General features: G+C 42.6%; 1 non-coding gene across 1 annotated transcript; it reads right to left on the minus strand.

Annotated features, from left to right (window-relative positions):
* Positions 1–21,090: 21,090 nt before the first annotated feature.
* Positions 21,091–21,165, minus strand: Trnas-cga. Its single transcript has one exon. It is a non-coding gene; the product is annotated as a tRNA-Ser (tRNA).
* Positions 21,166–23,824: the final 2,659 nt, after the last annotated feature.

The following is a 23,824-nucleotide window of genomic DNA, read 5'->3' on the forward strand; positions in this document are numbered from 1 at the left end:
GTCGTCTGCTGCCGTAGCCCACATTAAAACCACATTTCGGCGCACTGTCCAAACGGATACGTACGACATACGTCCCACATTTATTTCTGCTGCTATTTCACAATGTTGCTTGTCTGTTAACACTGACAACTCTACGCAAACGACTCTGCCCTCGGTCGTTAAGTGTAGACCGTTGGCCACTGCGTTGTCCGTGGTGAGAGGTAATGCCCGAAATTTTGTATTTTCGGCACACTCATGACATCTACATCTACATCTACATCTATACTCCGCAAGCCACCCAATGGTGTGTGGCGGAGGACACTTTGCGTACCACTGTCATTACCTCCCTTTCCTGTTGCAGTCGCGTATGGTTCGCGGGAAGAACGACTACCGGAAAGCCTCCGTGCGCGCTCGAATCTCTCTAATTTTACATTCGTGATCTCCTCGGGAGGTATAAGTAGGGGGAAGCAATATATTCGATACCTCATCCAGAAACGCACCCTCTCGAAACCTGGACAGCAAGCTACACCGCGATGCAGAGCGCCTCTTTTGCAGAGTCTGCCACTTGAGTTTGATAAACATCTCCGTAACGCTATCACGCTTACCAAATAACCCTGTGACGAAACGCGCCGCTCTTTTTTGGATCTTCTCTATTTCCTCCGTCAACTCGATCTGGTACGGATCCCACACTGATGAGCAATACTCAAGTATAGGTCGAACGAGTGTTTTGTAAGCCACCTCCTTTGTTGATGAAATACATTTTCTAAGGACTCTCCAAATGAATATCAACCTGGTACCCGCCTTACCAACAATTGATTTTATATGATCATTCCACTTCAAATCGTTCCGCACGCATACTCCCAGATATTTTACAGAAGTAACCGCTACCAGTGTTTGTTCCGGTATCATATAATCATACAATAAAGGATCCTTCTTTCTATGTATTCGCAATACATTACATTTGTCTATGTTAAGGGTCAGTTGCCACTCCCTGCACCAAGTGCCTATCCGCTGCAGATCTTCCTGCATTTCGCTACAATTTTCTAATGCTGCAACTTCTCTGTATACTACAGCATCATCCGCGAAAAGCCGCATGGAACTTCCGACACTATCTACTAGGTCATTTATATATATTGTGAAAAGCAATGGTCCCGTAACACTCCCCTGTGGCACTCCAGAGGTTACTTTAACGTCTGTAGACGTCTCTCCATTGAGAAGAACATGCTGTGTTCTGTTTGCTAAAAGCTCTTCAATCCAGCCACACAGCTCTTCTGACACTCCATAGGCTCTTACTTTGTTTATCAGGCGACAGTGCGGAACTGTATCAAACGCCTTCCGGAAGTCAAGGAAAATGGCATCTACCTGGGAGCCTGTATCTAATATTTTCTGGGTCTCATGAACAAATAAAGCGAGTTGGGTCTCACACGATCGCTGTTTCCGGAATCCATGTTGATTCCCACAGAGTAGATTCTGGGTTTCCAGAAACGACATGATACGTGAGCAAAAAACATGTTCTAAAATTCTACAACAGATCGACGTCAGAGATATAGGTCTATAGTTTTGCGCATCTGCTCGACGACCCTTCTTGAAGACTGGGACTACCTGTGCTCTATTCCAATCATTTGGAACCTTCCGTTCCTCTAGACTTGCGGTACACGGCTGTTAGAAGGGGGGCAAGTTCTTTCGCGTACTCTGTGTAGAATCGAATTGGTATCTTGTCAGGTCCAGTGGACTTTCCTCTGTTGAGTGATTCCAGTTGCTTTTCTATTCCTTGGACACTTATTTCGATGTCAGCCATTTTTTCGTTCGTGCGAGGATTTAGAGAAGGAATTGCAGTGCGGTCTTCCTCTGTGAAACTGCTTTGGAAAAAGGTGTTTAGTATTTCAGCTTTACGCGTGTCATCCTCTGTTTCAATGCCATCATCATCCCGGAGTGTCTGGACAATGTGGATCTCGGAACACTGTATTCTCTAACGATTTTCGTGATGGAACGTCCCATGCAGCTCGCTCCAACTACCATTCCGCGTTGAGAGTCTGTCAATTTCCGTTGTTCTGCCATAATCACGGTGGAAACCTTTTCACCTGAATACAAACGACATCTCCGTCAATGCATTGCCCTTTTATATCTAGTATACGAAATACTACCGCTATATACGATATAATATATATGTGCATATCGCTATACAGTGACTTCAGAACTTTTTTATTTATTTATCTCTTGTTCCGATGATCCATGTTGTGACACTATCACAGGATATGGAACGTGTCAATTTTACAAGCTTTTGGCCAGAATTTATGGTAATGCATAAAACAAAACAAAAACAGTAAACAGTAACTTAGGCCCTACTAAAAAAAAAAAATACATTTTAGAGATAGATAGAGGTTACAAAACAAAAACAGTAAACAGTAACTTAGGTCCCACTACAATAAATACATTTTAGAGATAGATAAAGATTACAAAATAATAAGTGTTACAGAGAAATAAATACTGCATAATATATGTTAACAATAAAAATATTCGGTATTACAAATACAAATTTGGGCATACATTTGCAATTTACAATACAAGAAATGTTAAACACAGTAGTTCAGGAAGTCTTCTATTGTATATAATGATCCTTGCAATAGGAACTGCCTTAAGGTTTTTTTAAACAAGAGATCACCATCTACCAAACACTTAATTCTTGAACGGAGGGCATTAAAAATCTTACAGCCACTGAAATGGACTCCTTTCTGCACCATTCTTAAATTTGGCTGTTCATAGTGGATATCATGTTTCCTTCTAGTATTGCGACTGTGATATGCACTATTCAGCTTAAAGATGGATTTTTTCTTTCCTTATGAAGCACATCAAAGAGAATATATATTGCGCAATGGATGTAAGTATTTCAAGCTCCTTAAAAAGATTCCTGCATGTGGCTCTAGGATGGACTCCACACATGATCCTTATGGCTCTTTTTTGTACACACAGTACTTTTTTAGCCAGTGGCTGATTTCCCCAAAATATAATTCCAAATGCCATAATTGCATAAAAGTAACCATAATACGCTGACTTCATGGTTTCTATATTTCTATAAGAAGAAACAATGCGCATTGCGTATGTTGCTGAACTTAGTCTTTTGCTTTGATCCAGGATGTGGTTTGACCAATTCAGTCTGCTATCAATATGCAAGCCTGGGTATTTTGAGGAATCTACACTGGTTATTGTCTGCTCACATATTTTTACTACTATTTCCTCATATTTGGATGTTGTGTGGAACTGAATGTAGTTTGTTTTACAGTAATTTAAAGGAAGACCATTAATGTTAATGGTTAATTCATAATACGACCTCGATACTTGAGCAGCGGCGTTTTGGTTGCTGGCGTTTCGCCAGAAGAGTATAGAAATAAGACTTCAGATAGCCAAAGACGTGTAATATGCCTGCAGGCTCTCGTTTATAACCACAACTTGAGCAACGCTGATATTATGCAATGAAGCTGGCAAATCTGCTGAGAAGATGTTCAGAATTAGCTGCTAAGCTCTCAGACGGTTTTGCGGTGCTGCTTCGCCGACCAATAGGCCCGCCATCGGAGTCGTAGGAGGCGAGCGAGCCGGCAACCCTCATTAATTTCCCGCTGGTCGCAGCGGCGCGTTAGCTGATTGCCGTGCCAAATCCAGGCGCAGCATCTCCGTCTTCGGTCTAGCTGCTCATCGACCGTAATCCGCCCAGCTATGACGTCATAGTACGCTATTGAACGGGTGAGAACCCAGGCCTTCTGGGCACGGGGCTCCCGGCCTAGCGCCACCGATCTGGCGTAATGGAATCGTGTTCACGAAGCTGGACACTGCCCGCACAGTGTGTTCCCTAATAACTAAATCGATTCACGACTATATTCTTCCATCAAGCGGAACGAAAATCGTAACTGATGTAAGGTTTTCATATGTTTTCTGCCACTGTAAATAATTCACCTTCATTGTATTGGGACACAGATGAATGAGCGCGCTGCGCGAGTAGTGAATAAAATCGTTGACTCTCTGTTCACGTTTATCTGTGGTTCGCTTGCTCGCCTGTCACTTATTCAGCGCTGGGGCATACTTATTTGAGACATAGTAGCGAACATTTTAGTATAGAAAATGATCTGATATTTATGAAACTAATCTGAACTAAAACTAAACTCCGCCCGAACAGGCCATGAAGGCCCATCGGTACCGACCGGCCGCCATGTCATCCTCAGCGCACAGGCGTTACTGGATGCGAATATGGAGGGGCATGTGGTCAGCACACACCGCTCTCCCGGCCGTATGTCAGTTAACGAGACGGATATTTGTGAATCAGAGAGGCATTATCTGGAATACTTCATTATGGAGATGAAAACCTGTTTGTAAACCTGATTTATTGATTCCGTTGATGGAGAAGATATTTTTGCAGGAATTTTTCAAGGTAACCAATACATGCGCAGGAATAAAATGTTTGTTTGTCAAAACAATTGATTGAAGGAAATTTTTGTCCCTCTGATAACTAATAACATTCATGATTAGTGTTATTTTTAATCTCTTTGTTTTCATCGTCGCAAATAACGCAAATGGTTGGAACCTCTGTAATTTGTGTATTGAGAGAATTTCGTAACTGTTAGGGTCTTCCTAACGCTGTACAGTTTTTTTGACAATAATCAGAGTCCAATTTTTCAAGCACGACTTTCTTTAAAGTAAAACCCTCCTCCATCATTCTTAGTCAAATTCTGAATATTTTTGTCGTGTGTGCGTTGCACCTTACGTCACACGACGCCATAGATGCTTCTGACAAGCAAAAAACAAATTTTGTAGCGAGTAGTTTATTTTTCTTTAGCTGATGCATCTGCTAATTTCTATTGGCTTTCGAGAATGCCAGTGCACCAGACACAAAACAACATGCTGAACACGAGGTAAGTTACTTTTATTTCAGTGCAGATCTCACTTTATCAGGTACTGTGCTAAACAGAGAGATTAGTTTACAGTGGACATCGTAGGTAATCTCAAACTGTTATTATTCTTCTGAGCAGAGCAGTATTTTATTTCTGTGGACCTTTCAAGTCAGAAATAGCACTTCCATTTCCGCAACTTTCTAATGAACTGTATTGAGTTTCTGTTAAGTACTTTTCACTGAGTACACATTATTTATTTTTGGCATTTAATTAGATTAGTTTTCATTATTTCAAATTCAGTATTTTATAGATATGAAGTTTTGTTTCACGGCACTGTTCGCATGCGCAACGTAGGGCCATCAATAGTCAGTATTGCCCAACAGTTGAATACGATAACTAAGCATACGTTACACGAGGAGGAAGTTTTTGAAAAAAAAGGAATATTCAGTATTTTCATTTATTGATAATTTTTATAGAGAACTTACACTGAAAATTGGTGTGACGCAGCTGCGCGTAGTTAATTCAGTTTACATTTCGAGATAGTAGCCCAACAGCGCTTTACACACAAAACTATAATCTATTAGATTAAGAGAAAACTCGTAACTGTTTAATCCCTCTATTCCGTCATTGATTGTGTAAACCAATGGTGTGTTACTCTCTCTGTAATAGCGTATAATAGGGACACTCACTTTTTGGAAATTTGTGGTAAGGTTCTATGGAACCAAACTACTGAGGTCATCGGTCCCTAGGCTTACACGCTAATTAAACTAACTTACACACACCCATGCCAGAGTTAGGACTCTGATCACCGACAAGGGGGAAGCCGCGCGAACCGTGACAGGACGTCTACGACCGCGCGGTTACACCGCGCGGCACGCTCACTTTTAGTAGGCAGTATTAGCTAGGGCGAGTAACACTATCGCTACTTAACATTGCGGCAGGTTTTACCGTCAGTCCAATGCGAGGCGATTGTATGGTTGAACTGTAAGACGTGCGTGCAGACAAGCATCGTTGCGAAACCGTTATTTCAGCAATTCGCGAACAAGAAGTTATAAGTATTGATACACTCGTTTGTTACGCTGCCTCATGAAGAGCAAACACTGGTTCAATGCAGAATAATCGAAATGAACTCAATTAAATTTCGGACGGTATCCTTTGAGATTCGGAGAGTAACATTGTTGAATATGATCATTATTTTAATAGAGGAATTATACACGTAAAGGTAATTATAAAAATTTGCACATTTAAGTGGGTACCAAGAAATATTTAGACGGGTTGAACATAGCAAACGAAGAAAATGTTATGTAAAGGGAAGAGGAAGCGGATGAAGATGAGATGGGAGAGTTGATACGCGAAAAGAATTTCACTGTGTACTGTAAGACTGGAAGGTATCAGATAGATTATATAATGGTAAGACAGAGATTTAGGAACCAGGTTTTAAATTGTAAGACATTTCTAGGGGCAGATGTGGACTCTGACCACAATCTATTGGTTATGACCTGTAGATTAAAACTGAAGAAACTGCAAAAAAGTGGGAATTTAAGGAGATGGGACCTGGATGAACTGACTAAACCAGAGGTTGTACAGAGTTTCAGGGAGAGCATAAGGGAACAATTGACAGGAATGGGGGAAAGAAATACAGTAGAAGAAGAATGGGTAGCTCTGAGGGATGAAATAGTGAAGGCAGCAGACGATCAAGTAGGTAAAAAGACGAGGGCTAGTAGAAATCCTTGGGTAACAGAAGAAATATTGAATTTAATTGATGAAAGGAGAAAATATAAAAACGCGGTAAATGAAGCAGGCAAAAAGGAATACAAACGTCTCAAAAATGAGATTGACAGGAAGTGCAAAATGGCTAAGCAGGGATGGCTAGAGGACAAATATAAGGATGCAGAGGCTAATCTCACTAGGGGTAAGATAGATACTGCCTACAGGAAAATTAAAGAGACCTTTGGAGAAAAGAGAGCCACTTGTATGAATGTCAAGAGCTCAGATGGAAACCCTGTTCTAAGCAAAGAAGGGAAAGCAGAAAGGTGGAAGGAGTATATAGAGGGTCTATACAAAGGCGATGTACTTGAGGACAATATTATGGAAATGGAAGAGGATGTAGATGAAGATGAAATGGGAGATATAATACTGCGTGAAGAGTTTGACAGAGCACTGAAAGACCTGAGTCGAACCAAGGCCCCGGGAGTAGACAACATTCCATTGGAACTACTGACGGCCTTGGGAGAGCCAGTCCTGACAAAACTCTACCATCTGGTGAGCAAGATGTATGAGACAGGCGACATAGCTTCAGACTTCAAGAAGAATATAATAATGCGAATCCCAAAGAAAGCAGGTGTTGACAGACGTGAAAATTACCGAACAATCAGTTTCATAAGTCACCGCTGCAAAATACTAACGCGAATTCTTTACAGACGAACGGAAAACTGGTAGAAGCCGACCTCGGCGAAGATCAGTTTGGATTCCGCAGAAATGTTGGAACACGTGAGGCAGTACTGACCCTACGACTTATCTTAGAAAATAGATTAAGGAAAGGCAAACCTACATTTCTAGCATTTGTAGACTTAGAGAAAGCTTTTGACAATGTTGACTGGAATACTCTTTTTCAAATTCTAAAGGTGGCAGGGGTAAAATACAGGGAGCGAATGGCTATTTACAATTTGTGCAGAAACCAGATGGCAGTTGTAAGAGTCGAGGGGCATGAAAGGGAAGCAGTGGTTGGGAAGGGAGTGAGACAGGGTTTTAGCCTCTCCCCGATTATATTCAATCTGTGTATTGAGCAAGCAGTAAAGGAAACAAAAGAAAAATTCGGAGTAGGTATTAAAGTCCATGGAGAAGAAATAAAAACGTTGAGGTTCGCCGATGACACTGTAATTCTGTCAGAGAGAGCAAAGGACTTGGAAGAGCATTTGAACGGAATGGACAGTGTCTTGAAGGGAGGAGATAAGATGAACATCAACAAAACCAAAACGAAGATAATGGAATGTATTCGAATTAAGTCGGGCGATGCTGAGGGAATTAGATTAGGAAATGAGACACTTAAAGTAGTAAAGGAGTTTTGCTATTTGGGGTCAAAATAACTGATGATGGTCGAAGTAGAGAGGATATAAAATGTAGACTGGCAATGGTAAGGAAAGCGTTTCTCAAGAAGAGAAATTTGTTAACATCGAGTATAGATTTAAGTGTCAGGAAGTCGTTTCTGAAAGTATTTGTATGGAGTGTAGCCATGTATGGAAGTGAAACATGGACGACAAATAGTTTGGACAAGAAGAGAATAGAAGCTTTCTAAATGTGATGCTACAGAAGAATGCTGAAGATTAGATGGGTAGATCACACAACTAATGAGGAGTTACTGAATAGAATTGGGGAGAAGAGGAGTTTGTGGCACAACTAGACAAGAATAAGGCACCGGTTGGTAGGTCTTGTTCTGAGGCATCAAGGGATCACCAATTTAGCGTTGGAGGGCAGCGTGGAGGGTAAAAACCGTAGAGGGAGACCAAGAGATGAATACACTAAGCAGATTCAGAAGGATGTAGGTTGCAGTAAGTACTGGGAGATGAAGAAGCTTGCACGCGATAGAGTAGCACGGAGAGCTGCATCAAACCAGTCTCAGGACTGAAGACAACAACAACAACTGTAAGACCTAAGTGGGAACGAGGCACTTTGAGCAGTCGGCATTCCCTTAGAGTTACAGAGATCCTTGGAACGACAAGTAATGAGAACACTCTTCTACCCGTTATCCAAGATATTAGGTTGGGGCATAAGTCCGTAGACTTTTTGTTTTGCATGCTGGTAATTCGGTTGCTAAGGGCCTCTTAAAGATTGTCGTTTTTCATTTATAGTTCACTGTTGCTATTTGAGTTTACATTTTGAGTTGTCATTTTGTCAGTTGGAGATAGTGAATGGAGTGGTCGGCGCTAGCAAATGGAGTACCAAATGGAGAAATCGGAATATTTCCGACACATTCTTCTCTTTGAGTTCAATAGACGAGTGGCAGCAGCAGAGGCAGACAGAAACATATGTGTCTTGTGTGCGGAAATCGAAGTGGACAGAGCACGCCAAGAAAATGGATTTCTCGTTTTAAGGAGGATCGTTTTGACATTAGTGAGTCTTCATGTTCAAGAAGACCTAAGGTATTTGATGAATATCATTTCAACGCATTAATCCACAACGATCCACGTCATTGTACTCGAGAACTGGCAAATGTGATGAACTATAATTATTCCACCACCGTGCAACATTTTCATGCAGTGGAGAAAGTTCAAAAACAGAGTTTATGAGAACCACATGCTCTAAGCCAAAATCACAAAAATCAGCATGTAATGGTATGTGCATGCCTGCTTGCTCCTCATCAATTGGCTCGTGAACAACATCGACCATTCCTATCCTGTATCCTTACTGGTGGCGAGGAACGGTGTCTTTGTGATAACATGAGGGAAAGAAAGGAGGAGTTGAGCCCAAACAAAGAAGCAACACCCTCTACAAAGAACAGCTCGCGTCCATAAACGGTAATGCTATGCATCTGGTGAAACAGCGACAGTGGAGTGTGATACGAATAGCTTCCCCGAGGTGTAACCATCACTGTGTAACACCGGAAATGCATATCCTCCTATTTCCATATATTGCACTGCAATTTTTTTTCCTTATTTTGTAACCTGAAGATATGACATTTCTGTCTCTTTATATATTGTAATTGTTTTACTATTTGTATATACAGATATATTTATGCATTTATGTTGGTTTGTTTTGTAAACATTATTTGTATTTATACGCTGGGTCTGGCCTAGGGAAAACTATGCTATCGAACGAATACATCGATAGGTCGTGTGGAGAACCAAAGTGTTTAGGATCTTTGGTAGTGTTAACTCTGTCGCGTGGAGCGCGGGCAGAGGGGGAGTCTGGCTGGAGTAGCGAGTGGAGCAGGTGTGTTGTGGGACGCTCCCGCGAGTTGCCGCGCTTTCGGGGTTTGGCAGCATGTAATTGCGCTCGACTTGCGATGATAGTTTCTGACATGGTGTCGCGGACGGGAAGCATTAGCTGGCGCACATCAAGAGCCCGTTTCGTCTGGTGACCGTGTCGAGAAGAAGGCGCGCCGACATCCAGCGTCTGCAACAGCGAAGGCCGACAATGAGTGACTGTCGCCACCTCCTCGATCGACGGCTTCAATCCTTCAATCAACCAACAAGGAAGACTGGAAGCACGTAAAGTTTTAGAACTGTATGGCAGACCTCAGCTTTTCAAACTTTTAAAATCGTTGCATCACAAAATTACAGCAACTTAGCATGAACGTTTGTTGCTCATTGTCCCAATTGCATTACCAAGCAGGGTCCCTTCCTTTTCCGGAATGAACCCGAGTGTCGTTGAAATTCAAACGCCAGCATCATTCGATTTCACTGCTTTAATTTCAAAGTTCAGTTAAGGTATTCATAGCTGGCTACAATATTTAGATTACACAAGCACAAATTAAGAGTGCGAGTTTTGTTACCGTATTTTAGCTTACCTGTGACTGCAGCTCAGCTTGATACGTACTAAATTTTACTATTGTTAATTGTTCAGAATCATTTAATTCAAGATCAAAGTTAAATCTCTTATTTCTAAATTGCGTAGATTCAAGTAGCTTTTGAAATGATTGTTGAGGGTGTCCAAGACTAACCGTATTTTACTGAATTTCGATGTGCTTCAGAAAGAAAGCTCACTATTAACTTCAGTCACTAAATTAACTTTCAATTTTCCGGTTTTATTAATTCTTTTGCTAAATTAAGTCAGAGTGTAGCGAAATTTATTACTTCTGACAAACTTTCAGTTTTCACACTACACGTGTCAACCTTCAGTTGCCACACTTCTAGTGCTAATTATATGTGTAATAACCTTTCTTTTTCAGTTACTATAGTAATTGTCCTTAGGACTGGCGACCGTAATTTCCCCCAAATCTCAAATATCTAATTACCGCTAATTAATTGTTAACGTAACGGCCGCACATTTACTTTCTTTATTAACTTTACCCCTTTTCAAAATTAATTTCCACCAGTTTCTTTTGCATTTTTCCTTTCATTTAGATGTAACCCTTTCCTCCCTCTTTACCGACAGATTAACTTCGGTGACGATTGCTTTTCCCAAATTTCCATTAGGTACACGCGGTTTAATTTTTCACTGTCATTAAGGTCGATAAGTGAGGGGGAGGTTACAACTGCTGACATTTATTGTCAACAACTGAGACGTCTTGCAGACGCAATCCAAGAACAACGACCAGGGAGGCTGCGTGAAGTGATGCTGTTCCACGCTAAGTCCGCCCACATTATGCTAGACAGGCAAAAACCACTATACAGGAATTGTGTTGGGAAGTCATTCCGCACCCACCTTATTCACCTGGTCTTACGCCCACAGACTTTCACCTTTACTGCTCTCTGTCGAACAATCTTCTAGAAATTTCCTTTCCGCATGAAAATGCCCTCCAAACATGGCTCGACGATTTCTTCGCCTCAAAACCACGTAATTTCTATAGTCGCGGAGTAGAAAAGTTACTCCAGCGTTGGTAGACCGTTGTAAATAGTGAAGAAGAATACATTATCGATATGTGTATCTGTCGTATTTATTGAAACATATGGAAAACCGCTACGAATTATTCGCCAACCCAATGCCTATATGAGACAGGCTAAATGCCCCAGACTTCAAGATGAATCTAATAATTTCAGTTCCAGAGAATGCAGCTGCTGACAAGTCTGGATGTTACCGAACAATCAGTTTAATAAGACATGGTTACAAAATACTGACACGAGTAATGTACTCAAGAATGGAAGGGCCTGTACAAGCCGACTTCGGGGAAGATCAGCTTATGTTCCGGAGAAATATAGAACACGTTGGCGGTTTATCCATATAGCACATGCAGTACGTGCTATGGGCCTCACCCAGTTTTATGGGAAAATGTTTTCCACTATCAGTCGTGAGTTGCAAACAATAAAACTGTTTAGTATTTTGTTCGCATGATTGTTCAGCATTTTTAAGATCCAAAACATAGTACATCTTTTAAGATAAATTAAAACAGTGGCCGCCCGCTGTGGCCGAGCGGTTCTAGGCGCTTCAGTCCGGAACCACGCTGCTGCTACGGTCGTAGGTTCGAATCCTGCCTCTGGCATGGCTGTGTGTGATGTCCTTAGCTTAGTTAGGTTTAAGTAGTTCTAAGTCTAGGGGACTGATGACCTCAGATGTTAAGTCACGTAGTACTTAGAGCCATTTGAACCATTTAAAACACTGATCTTGCGACAGTAACATATTAGTAAACCACCACGAGGCAATTCAAGAGCTTTTACCTTTGCTGTACTAGTGGTTTACATGTATACTTTGTAAATAGGCTATTTATGTGTTTGTATGTTGGTAGCGCTACGTAGCGCTCTGTATTAAATCTCTGACTGCGCTGTGCGCACTCTGTAAGAGACTCCTGTCGCTGGTCGGACCAGCAGTTGGAAGTTAACAGTCAGTGGTGATGGAAGTTGGAGGTGAACAGCAAGCAGTGATGGAAGTTAGATGCGAGTAGTCAGCAGTGGTGGAGGTTAGAGGTTAATAATTAGCAGTGTTGGAGGTTTGCAGTATTGGCGCTAGCGGACGATCTGGACGTTTCCGACTTGGAGATTGAATATTATTCGTGATTATATAATTTTTGGAACTGGATGTCACGGACGATTATACATTTTTTTTTGAACTGGATGTCATATTATTAAGGTAAAAATACTTTGTTTGCTTTCCAACAAAATCTTTCCTTTGCTAACCACGTGCCTGTCAGTAGTAAGAGCCTTCAGTAGCTAGAATCTTTTATTTAGCTGGTGCTTGCGGCATTGCTGTAGTTCGGGTAATGAAGATTTTTGTGAGGTAAGTGACTTATGTAGCGTATAGGTTATTGTTAGGATTTCCTCTAATTGAGGGCCATTCTTCTGAGTTAATTTTAAAGCAGTCAGATCGCGTTATCGTTGAATATTGTGGGTAATTAATGTGTAGGAAAAGTTTGAGTTCTGTTAGTCAGGGCAAATTCAATAGGTCAGTGTTGATATGATAAAGAATAGTAAAGAGACAGTATGTTAATTTCACTCAGCAGTTTCAGAATTTAATAAAGAAGTTTAATCTTCTCAGTTATTTCAGTTTAAGTAAGTAAAAATTTTATTAAGATGTTTCAACTTTTGCTCAAATGGCTCTGAGCCCTATGGGACTTAACATCTGAGATCATCAGTCCCCTAGAACTTAGAACTACTTGAACCTAACTAACCTAAGTACATCACACACATCCATGCCCGAGGCAGAATTCGAACCTGCGACCGTAGCGGTCGCGCGGTTCCGGACTGCGCGCCTAGAACCGCGAGACCACCGCGGCTGGCTCCATTCGGATCCCCGGGAGGGGAATGCTAATGGGGACGCGAGCATGAGAAAAAGTTTGAATAAGCAACGAAAAGATAACGTTCTGCGAGTCGGGGCATGGAATGTCAGAAGCTGGAACATGGTAGGGAAGCTAGAAAATCTGAAAATGGAAATGCAAATGCTCAACTTAAATATAGTGTGAGGTCAGTGAAGTGAAATGGAAAGAAGACAAGGATTTCTGGTAGGATGAGTATAGGATAGTACCAATAGCACCAGAAAATTGTATGACGAGAGTAGGATTCGTTATGAATAGAAAGGTAGGGCAAAGAGTGTGTTACTGTGAACAATGCAGTGGTAGTGTTGTTCCTTTCAGAATCGGCAGCAAGCCAGCGCCGACAACAATAGTTCAAGTATATATGTCGGTGTCGCAAGCCGAAGATGAAGACAGAGATAAATTATGGAAATGTTTAAAGGATAATTCAATACGTAAAGGGACATGAAAATCTAATAGTCTTAGTCAAGTGGGATTGGAATGCTGTTGTAGGGGAAGGAGTAGCAGGAAGGGTTGCAAGAGAATATGAGCCTGGTAGTAGGAATGAGAGAACAGAAAGACTACTTGAGTTCTTCAATAAATTTCAGCTAGTAATAGCGAATCATTAGAGGAGGAGGTCTACATGGAAAAGGCTAGGAGATACGGGAAAATTTCAGTTAGATTACATGGTCGGGCAGAGAAATTCCAAATCAGATACTGGATCATAAGGTGTACCCAGGAGCAGATACAGACTTAGATTACAATTAGCTGTCCGGAAGAATCAGTGTGGGATAATGAAGTGCTGAGGAATCATGAGACGCGTTTAAAGTTCGCTAAGGATGTGGATGTGTGATAAGGAACACCAGAGCAGGCAGTGCAGTTGAAGGGGAGTGGACATCTCTATAATGAAAGAAAAACATTGATACAAAGAACGTAACTGCGAAGAAACCATGGGTAAGAGAAAAACTACTTCAGTTGATCGACGAAAGAAGGAGGAACAAAAATGTTCAGGGAAAATCAGGAATACAAAAATATAGGTCACTTAGGAATGAAATAAATGAGAAGCCCCGAGAAGCTAAGGCGCCATGGCTGCATGAAAAATGTGAAGAAATCAAAAAGAAATGCTTGTCGGAAGGACTAACTCAGCATATAGAAAAGTCAAAAAACCTTCGCTGAAATTAAAAGCAAGGGTGGTAACATTAAGAGTGCAATAGGGATTTCATTGTTAAATGCAGAGGAGAGAGCATATTCGTGGAAAGAGGAAAATGGTTCAAATGGCTCTAAGCACTATGGTACTTAACATCTGAGGTCATCAGTCCCCTAGATCTACAACTACTTAAACCTAACTAGCCTAAGGACATCACACACATCCACGCCCGAGGCAGAATTCGAACCTGCGACTGTAGCAGCAGCACGGTTCCGGACTGAAGCGCCTAGAACCGCTCGGCCACAACGGTCGGCGAGAAAGAGTACATTTAAGGACTCCAGGAGGGGAAGGACTCGTCTGATGATTCAGTAGAAGAAGAAATAGGAGTCGGTGTAAAAGAGGAAGGGACACAATATTAAAATCAGAATTTAAAAAGAAAAGGAAAGAAATTGGAAAATTTAATACCGAATAAGGCAGAAGGGATAGATAACATTCAGTCAGAATTTCTAAAATCACTGGGGGAAGTGGCAACAAAACAGTTACTTACGTTGGTGTGTAGAATGTATGAGTCTCGTGATATACCATCTGACTTTCGGAAAACATCATCCACACAATTCCGACGATTGCAAGAGCCGACAAGTGCGAGAATTATCGTATAATCGGCTTAACAGCTCATACACCCAAGTTACTAACAAGAATAATATAGAGAAGGGAATGGAAAACCCAGAACGTGTTAGATGACGATCAGTTTGGCTTTAGGAAAGGTAAAGGCACGAGAGAGGCAAATCTGACGTTAGGATTGATTATGGATGCAAGGCTGAAGAAACGTCAAGACGCGTTCATGGGATTTATCGACGTAGAAAAAGCGCTCGACATTGTCAAATGGTGCAAGATGTTCGAAATTCTGAGAAAAATAAGGATAAGCTATAGGGAAAGTCGAGTAATATACGATATGTACAAGAGCCAAGAAGGAAGAGTAAGAGTGGAAGATCAAGAACGAAGTACTCAGATTAAAAAGCGAGTGACACAGGGTGTAGTCTTTCGCTCCTACTGTTCAATCTGTACAACAAAGAAGCAATGACGGAAATAAAAGAAAGGTTCAAGAGTGGAATTAAAATTCAAGGTGAAAGGATACCATTGATAAGATTCGCAGATGGCATTTACTGTATTCAGTGAAGTGAAGAAAAATTACAGGATTTGCTGAATGGAATGAACAGACTAACGAGTACAGAATATGGATTGAGAGTAAATCCAAAAAAGATGAAAGTGAGATGTAGCAGAAAGAACAACGAGAAACTTAAGATCAGGATTGGTGGTCACGAAGTAGATGAAGTTAAGAAATTCTACTACCTAGGCAGGAAAATAACACCTGACGGACGTAGCATGGAGGACATAAAGAGCAGACTAGGACTGGCAAAAAGGGCATTCCTGGCCAATAAAAGTCTACTAGTATCAAACATAGGCTTTAATTTCAGGAAGAAATTTCTGATAATGTACGCTTGGAGGACAGCATTGTATGGTAGTGAAACGTGGACTGTAGGAAAACCGGAACAGAAGAGAATCGTAGCGTTTGAAATGTGGTGCTACAGTAGAATGATGAAAATTTGGTCGACTGATAAGGAATGATGATGTTCTGCAGGGAATCGGCGAGGGAAGGAATAAAAGCAAAACACTGACAAGAAGAAAGGATAGGACGGTAGGACATCTGTTAAGACATTACGGTATAATCTCTATGGTACTAGAGGGAACTGTACAGGCTGAAAACTGTAGGGGAAGACAGAGATCGTAATAAATCCAGCAGGTAGTTGAGGGCGTAGGTTGCAGGTGCTACTCTGAGATGAAGAGGTTTTCGTGGCGGGGCGCATAAAAAAACGAGAGAATAGCGGTCTTAAGCAACTAGTGCGATAACTCACATGCTGGAAGTATTTTAGTACTCGTAGCTACAAATATGCCTGACCATATCAACAGCGTCTGTATAGAGCCGGTCGGGTGGCCGAGCGGTTCTAGGTGCTACAGTCTGGAACCGCGCAACCGCTACGGTTGCAGGTTTGAATCCTGCGTCGGGCATGGATGTGTGTGAGGTCCTTAGGTTAGTTAGGTTTAAGTAGTTCTAAGTTCTAGGGGAATGATGACCTTAGAAGTTAAGTCCCATAGTGCTGAGAGCCATTTGAACCACTTGTATAGAGATTTGCAGTCACGATATCACCATAACCATGATGGTTACTAAAGTTCATAAATCCATTAAGAAGATTAGGAGAATTTTTATGTTGGAAAGAGCTGATAAGAAGTTATTAGCATCCTACTTATACAATGAATGTACTTATTTAGTAATTGCATAATGGCGGTAGAGGAATTATGGCCAAAGTTTAAACTGATAGTGAACCGAGCCCTGGAGAAGAATGCAGCGAATAACTGGGTTGAGGGGGTAAAGGCCTATCGTTGTTCAGAAAATGCTGAGAAAACAAAGATCGTGGCATTCTCGGTCCAAAGAAGGGGCGTAAAAATGTCGAAAGGCAAAACTTAGTAGAAATTCTTCCTTGTGCAAAAAGATCGACTCGCGAAGCGTACAGCTTCCACTGTCATACATTTACGAAACATCTTTCTAAGTATCCCAGAAAATTTTGGTCCTACCTTAAGTCGCTAACCGGGTCGAAGGCTTCTATTCAGTCACTCGTAGATCAGTCTTGTGTGTCAACAGAAGTAAACAAAAAGAAAACTGTAGTTCCAAATGTCGCATGTAAGAAATTATTTACGGATGATCATCGCACATATATTTCACCGTTTGACCACTACACAAACTCCCTATGGAGAACGTAGAAAAAGTCTTCTCTGGCGTTGAAAAATAAATGAAGGAGCTGGAAAGAAATAAGTCTCCATGTCCAGATGAAGTCGCAATTCGGCGTTGTCCGCTTACTTAGCTTGCTTTTATCGCAGATAAACAGAAGGTCACAAGTGACTGGAAAAAAAGCACAGACGACTCACGTATACAAAAAGGTTTAAAGACTGGACCTGCAAAATTACAGACCAATACCTTTAACGTTGTTTTCCGACAGAGTTCTTGAGCATATTCAGAGTTGGAACATAATAAATTTCACTGACAAAGAACACCTTCAGTCAAGAAATCAGCGTGGATGTAGGATGAATCACTGGTGCGAAACTCAACTTATCCTCTTCCAGCATTATCCTGCAACCCATGGATGAGGGACAAGAGACGCCAAGACGAATGAGAGACGCTGGCGTAGACACGACCTCAGCTCTTTCCATACACCACCGCTGGAGCGGGCTTGCTTACGTCGGAGCGGAGTGCCGCTCGGACCCAGACGGCAATCATCGCCGAAGACGAGAGCATCGTCTCATTACACACAGCAGCGCCACAGTTGTGTGAGACATAACTATGTAGTAAAGTCTGCAGTCAATTGTACTTTGAGAGAAGAGACTATTACTATTGTGGACTGGCAAGACAGCCAATCCACTGTGACGGGTAGCCGAAAGGCACGCGTTTAAGCTCACGCAGGCTGGCGCGAGGTCTGGAACAGGTAAAGTAATTATACTAGCAAAAGAAGGTACGTAGCTTCGGAAATACTTAACTTTAATCCATAATTGGTGAACATCGGTCTGACGGTACATGCTTCACAAGATAAATAGCAAATGATAATGGCGCCTTGCTAGGTCGTAGCAAATGACGTAGCTGAAGGCTATGCTAACTATCGTCTCGGCAAATGAGAGCGTAATTTGTCAGTGAACCATCGCTAGCAAAGTCGGCTGTACCACTGGGGCGAGTGCTAGGAAGTCTCTCTAGACCTGCCGTGTGGAGGCGCTCGGTCTGCAATCACTGACAGTGGCGACACGCGGGTCCGACGTATACTAAAGGACCGCGGCCGATTTAAAGGCTACCACCTAGCAAGCGTGGTGTCTGGCGGTGACACCACAATTACGTTGTTCTTTATCAAGTGATAAATGAGTGAAACATTCCTGGTAGATTAAAACTGTGTGCCTGACCGAGACTCGAAAATGCGGCCTTTGCTTTTCGCGGGCAAAAGTTCTACCGACTGAGCTACCCAAGCACCACTCACGACCCCTCCTCACGGCTTTACTTCTGGTATCTCACATCCTACCTTCCAAATTTCAGGGAAGTTCTTCTGCGAAACTTGCAAGGCTAGCACTCCTGAAATAAAGAATATTGCAGAGACATCGCTTAGCCACGGCTTGGGGGATGTTTCCAGAACGAAGTTTTCGCTCTCGAGTGGAGTGAGCGCTGATATGGAACTTCCTGGCACATTAAAAGTGTGTGCCAGGCCGATACTCGAACTCGGGACCTTTGCCTTTCGTGGGCAATTACTCTATCGACTGATTTACCCAAGCACGACTCCTTCCTTCCAGGAGCGCTAGTCTGGCAAGTTCCGCAGGAGAACGTCTGTGAAATTTGGACGGTAGGAGATGAGATACTGGCGGAAGTGAAGCTGTGAGGATAGGTTGTGAGTCGTGTTTGGGTAGCTCAGTCGGCAACGCATTTGCGTGCAAAAGGCAAATGTTCCGAGTTCGAGTCTTGGTGTGCACTACTTCGTACATAAAGATCAGGAGAGGTGAGCTATAGAGTGGTGCTGCAGTTGTCGTCGTAGGGAAGCTAGACAGGAGCATAAATGGTCAGCGAAAACGTAAATACAGAAAACAGAAGTTTTAATTAACTTGTAGCTTTCTCCAAGTGCTGCATAGAAACTTTATAGAAGAAGAAACAGCAACAGAGTCCAGCTATTACAAGAAGGAAAATGATGAGCGTCATGCAGAGTGAGGCTGCAGCCACTAATGCACGAGTGAACTGTCGAAGGCTGCCTGAGACTGAAGACTGTCGAAGACTACAGTTGAAACTGGGCCGTAGAGCTGCCGCTGGCCATCCTATATCGCGCTGGCAGAGGCCGCTCCAAGTCGGAGCCAGTGAAGGCATGCATCTGTGGGTACGCATCGTTGGATCCGCTGGTTGCCCGCTCGACCACTATCGTCGTCTGTCGGAAACGTGTGTTTCTGTTGCCAGCTGTGAGACGCCGGTGGAGCTGACACTATAGGTCCGGTACGCAGTTTTAATCTGCCAACAAGTTTCATATCGGTGCGCACACTGCTGCAGAGTAAAAAATTCGTTCTGATGTGTTAGTGTTCAATACAGTAACAAATACATATGACATTCCTGTGGAAACTGATTGTTTTAAACCTAGGTATTCCATTTGTTCAGGGTGTAACAAAGTGATCTAATATTTTGTGTATGTTGTAGTATCAATTAGGATCCTCCAGAAGTAAATCTAAGAATCTGCCACTGCGCTGACGAGTGTTAGTTCGTCAGGCGCATCAATAGTTGACAAGTCTGGTCCTTGTAGAGACTTTACTCGTCTGCTTTCAAAGTCGGTGACGATGCGTGCATGTTGTTTCAAAGCATAATCCGCCCTGGTATGTAGTTATGTTTAGTCTTCCGCTAGTCTCAGTGGTCAAAAAACTTTTTCTATATTTTAGTGTACCCTAAAAAATGTTTAACCAAGTCTGAGATGCCGCAGGAAATATCTCTAAAAGGAAGTTTTTCAGTTCAGTTGCAGTAGACTGAACGATTGCTGCTCAGTTTTCACTGTATAGCAAATAACTGTGCTCTCCTCACAACAAGCGTCACCACAGCTCGTTACTGCACTCAAGTTTTGCAGTTCAGTGCTAACGAAGAGGATTTGTCAGATATGGTGCACAATGTTTTTTTTTCTTCTTTGAACGGTCGGATCTTAAGTGTGTCGTCTATGTTTGAAACTGTGTCCAGATTCTCGTCCAGAAGATGTTAGTTACGACGAGCTTGTTGGGCGGCCAGTTGAACATTTTTATGCTCAGGTTCGCGTCGCTGCAGTGAGGCTTAAATTTTTCTGGCTCAAAAGGCACCCTGATCAGACTTTAAAACAGTGGATTGCTGAACTTAGAGGGCTAACAAGACATTGCAAGTTTGCGTGTTCTTGTGGACTGAGTTACAGTAATGTTATGTTACATGGTGCAATCACGCAACTGTGTCAGACGCACACGTTTGCACTGCTGTTTTCAAATTGCCAGATCTCCATCTGAGAACAGTTTTGTGTATTGAAACTTCCTAGCAGATTAAAACTGTGTGCCCGACCGAGACTCGAACTCGGGACCTTTGCCTTTCGCGGGCAATCTGAGCTACCGAAGCACGACTCACGCCCGGTCCTCCCAGTTTTACTTCTGCCAGTATCTCGTCTCCTACCTTCCAAACTTTACAGAAGCTCTCCTGCGAAACTTGCAGAACTAGCACTCCTGAAAGAAAGGATACTGCGGAGACATGGCTTAGCCACAGCCTGAGGGATGTTTCCAGAATGAGATTTTCACTCTGCAGCGGAGTGTGCGCTGATATGAAACTTCCTGGCAGATTAAAACTGTGTGCCCGACCGAGACTCGAACTCGGGACCTTTGCCTTTCGCGGGCAATCTGAGCTACCGAAGCACGACTCACGCCCGGTCCTCACAGCTTTACTTCTGCCAGTATCTCGTCTCCTACCTTCCAAACTTTACAGAAGCTCTCCTGCGAAACTTGCAGAACTAGCACTCCTGAAAGAAAGGATACTGCGGAGACATGGCTTAGCCACAGCCTGAGGGATGTTTCCAGAATGAGATTTTCACTCTGCAGCGGAGTGTGCGCTGACATGAAACTTCCTGGTAGATTAAAACTGTGTGCCCGACCGAGAGTCGAACTCGGGACCTTTGCCTTTCGAGGGCAAGTGCTCTACCATCTGAGCTACCGAAGCACGACTGACGCCCGGTCCTCACAGCTTTAGATTTCCACGAGGAAGTTTCATATCAGCGCACACTCCGCTGCAGAGTGAAAATCTCATTCCAGTTTTGTGTATTGTCGATTCTCAAAGTATTGTGATCATGTGGACACAAGTGAAATCGATTTTGAGGCTTTGTCTATTTCTCTTGTTAAAAGGCACAAGAGACACATCCTAAAGTTCATGTTAATGTTTAAGTGAAGAAAAACGGGGCTCAGATTAACAGCGAATGTAAAGGTAAAAACTTTCAGTCTTGTGGTACGTGAGGTGCTCTTCAGAATAGAATGGGGTCGCGTTGTCCTCACCATTTTTCAAATCATGACAGGAAAGCTTGTCTTTGTCGTGATGTAAAATATTTCCAGTGTGAAAGGCAAAATCGTATCCAAACGGTTTGTCTACATGGCTGTGAGGGCACATGCTGAGTTGGCGCACAGCTTCAGCGATCCTTTCGGGAAGTGAATGTTGTGTCAGCATTGCCATTAGAGCTGGCACAAGCTGAGACACACATTCCTGCCTCATGGAAATCTTCTGCTCTCGTACACAAACAGAAGAGCAAACTTTTTGTCCAATTAAGACTGGCTCAGAAGGTAATTAAGTTTCAGTTAGACACAGGAGCATATGTTTCCCTTACCAATAAAAACACATATGACAGGATCGGTCGCCCATAGCTGCAGAAGCCTACTTCTGTTTTTTCTCCATATAACAGACACGAAATATCAGTATTTGGGGTGTGAAGTTTGCCAGCAGCTTTTTGAAACGTACCAAATGTGTTTCATTTCACGTACTCAGTTCTAGCTAGGAACAGTGCAAACATTTTTGGTATGGATACGTTTGATTTGTTTAACCTGTGCGTACAAGTCAATGTACCACAAATCAGTGTCTCAGTGTCTCGAAACTAATGAGAACTGTTTGGACTGCCGGCCGGTGTGGCCGAGCGGTTCTAGGCGCTACAGTCTGGAACCGCGCGACCGCTACGGTCGCAGGTTCGAATCCTGCCTCGGGCATGGATATGTGTGGTGTTCTCAGGTTAGTTAGGTTTAAGTAGTTCTAAGTTCTAGGGGACTGATGACCTCAGATGTTAAGTCCCGTAGTGCTCAGAGCCATTTGAACCATTTGAACTGTTTGAACTAGGCTTAGAAAGGGCTGAAGATTTTGAAGCACGCATTACTGTTAAAGACATCCATAGCCACAATTTTTCCGTGCTGTGCCTATCTCCCATGGAATGAATGAACAAGCTGCTCAGGAACTACAATGATGGGAAGACAATGGGGCATTACAAGCCATTTACGTGAATCAGTGGACATCACCCTTGGTCATTCGCAAAAAGCCATTTAGAGATTTACGTTTGTATGCCGATTTTAAAGCCACAATAAACCCACAAACTGTTGTAGATTCATTTCCTTTCCCACGATCGGAGGTGTTAATGGAGAAGCCGGCCGCGGTGGCCGTGCGGTTCTAGGCGCTGCAGTCCGGAACCTCGGGACTGCTACGGTCGGAGGTTCGAATCCTGCCTCGGGCATGGATGTGTGTGATGTCCTTAGGTTAGTTAGGTTTAAGTAGTTCTAAGTTCTAGGGGACTGATGACCTCAGATGTTAAGTCCCATAGTGCTGAGAGCCATTTGAACCATTTTTGACGATATTGTCGTTACAGATCACACACCTGCTGAACATTCAGCAAATTTAGACTGCTTGTTTCATGCTCTTTCTGTGACTGGCTTATAGAAAAACAAGGAAATGTGCTCCGTCTTCCATAAAGAACTTGAATATTTAGGATACGTTATAAACGCACAGGCTATTAATTCCGCTACTTTGCACTTACATTTAAAGAACTGCTGTCACCTCGTAGAATGAAAGAGCTCCGTGTAGTCATGGGGAAGCTTACTTATTATATGAAATTGATTCCAAACACTGCGCAAATTACTGCTCCTTTGAACTGGCTGCACCAGAAATGTGTTCCCTTTATGTGGGTCGAAAGAATGTCAGAACCCATTTAAGCACTTGAAGGATGCATTATTAAGTTGTCATTGCCTGATTGTTTGCTCCAGCTAAGCCTGTCTGCTGTGGATGCATCATCTTATGGGATTATGGAATTAGGTCACCCCACTGGCCTATTGCTTTTGCCTCGAAAACTCTTACCAAAGCGCAGTGTAATTACAGTCAGCTTGAAAAAGAGGCAGTCACCCTTACAGATTCTGTTACCAAGCTGCACCAATATTTGTGTGGTCAAAAGTTCTATTTGACTGTTGATCATCAGCCTTTAATGGCCCTGTTCAATCCTTCCAAGTCAGTCCTACCTTGGACAGCGAAAAAATGATGTATAATTATCAGTATGAATTACTGTACAGATTCATTGCACAACATTCGATCGCTGACTAATTGTCTTGGTTACCAGTCAGTCCCGACACAGCATTTAATTCGTCTGAGGAATCATGTTAACAAACCTATACTCAGGATAATCACTTTCTTCAAAAATTTCCTCTTGAATTTCGGCGTATTCCTGTAGCAACTGCTTCTGACCCAGTCGTTTTGCAATACATGTGTCATTGGTGGCCATGTGGTTTGAAAAAATTTCCCACCCAGTGGCGTGTCGCTATTTTCATGTTGTCACATGCTGTCCACTTGTTCAAGTCTTCTGC

The sequence above is a fragment of the Schistocerca piceifrons genome, chromosome 2, assembly GCF_021461385.2.
Source record: "Schistocerca piceifrons isolate TAMUIC-IGC-003096 chromosome 2, iqSchPice1.1, whole genome shotgun sequence".
Lineage (NCBI taxonomy): Eukaryota > Metazoa > Arthropoda > Insecta > Orthoptera > Acrididae > Schistocerca > Schistocerca piceifrons.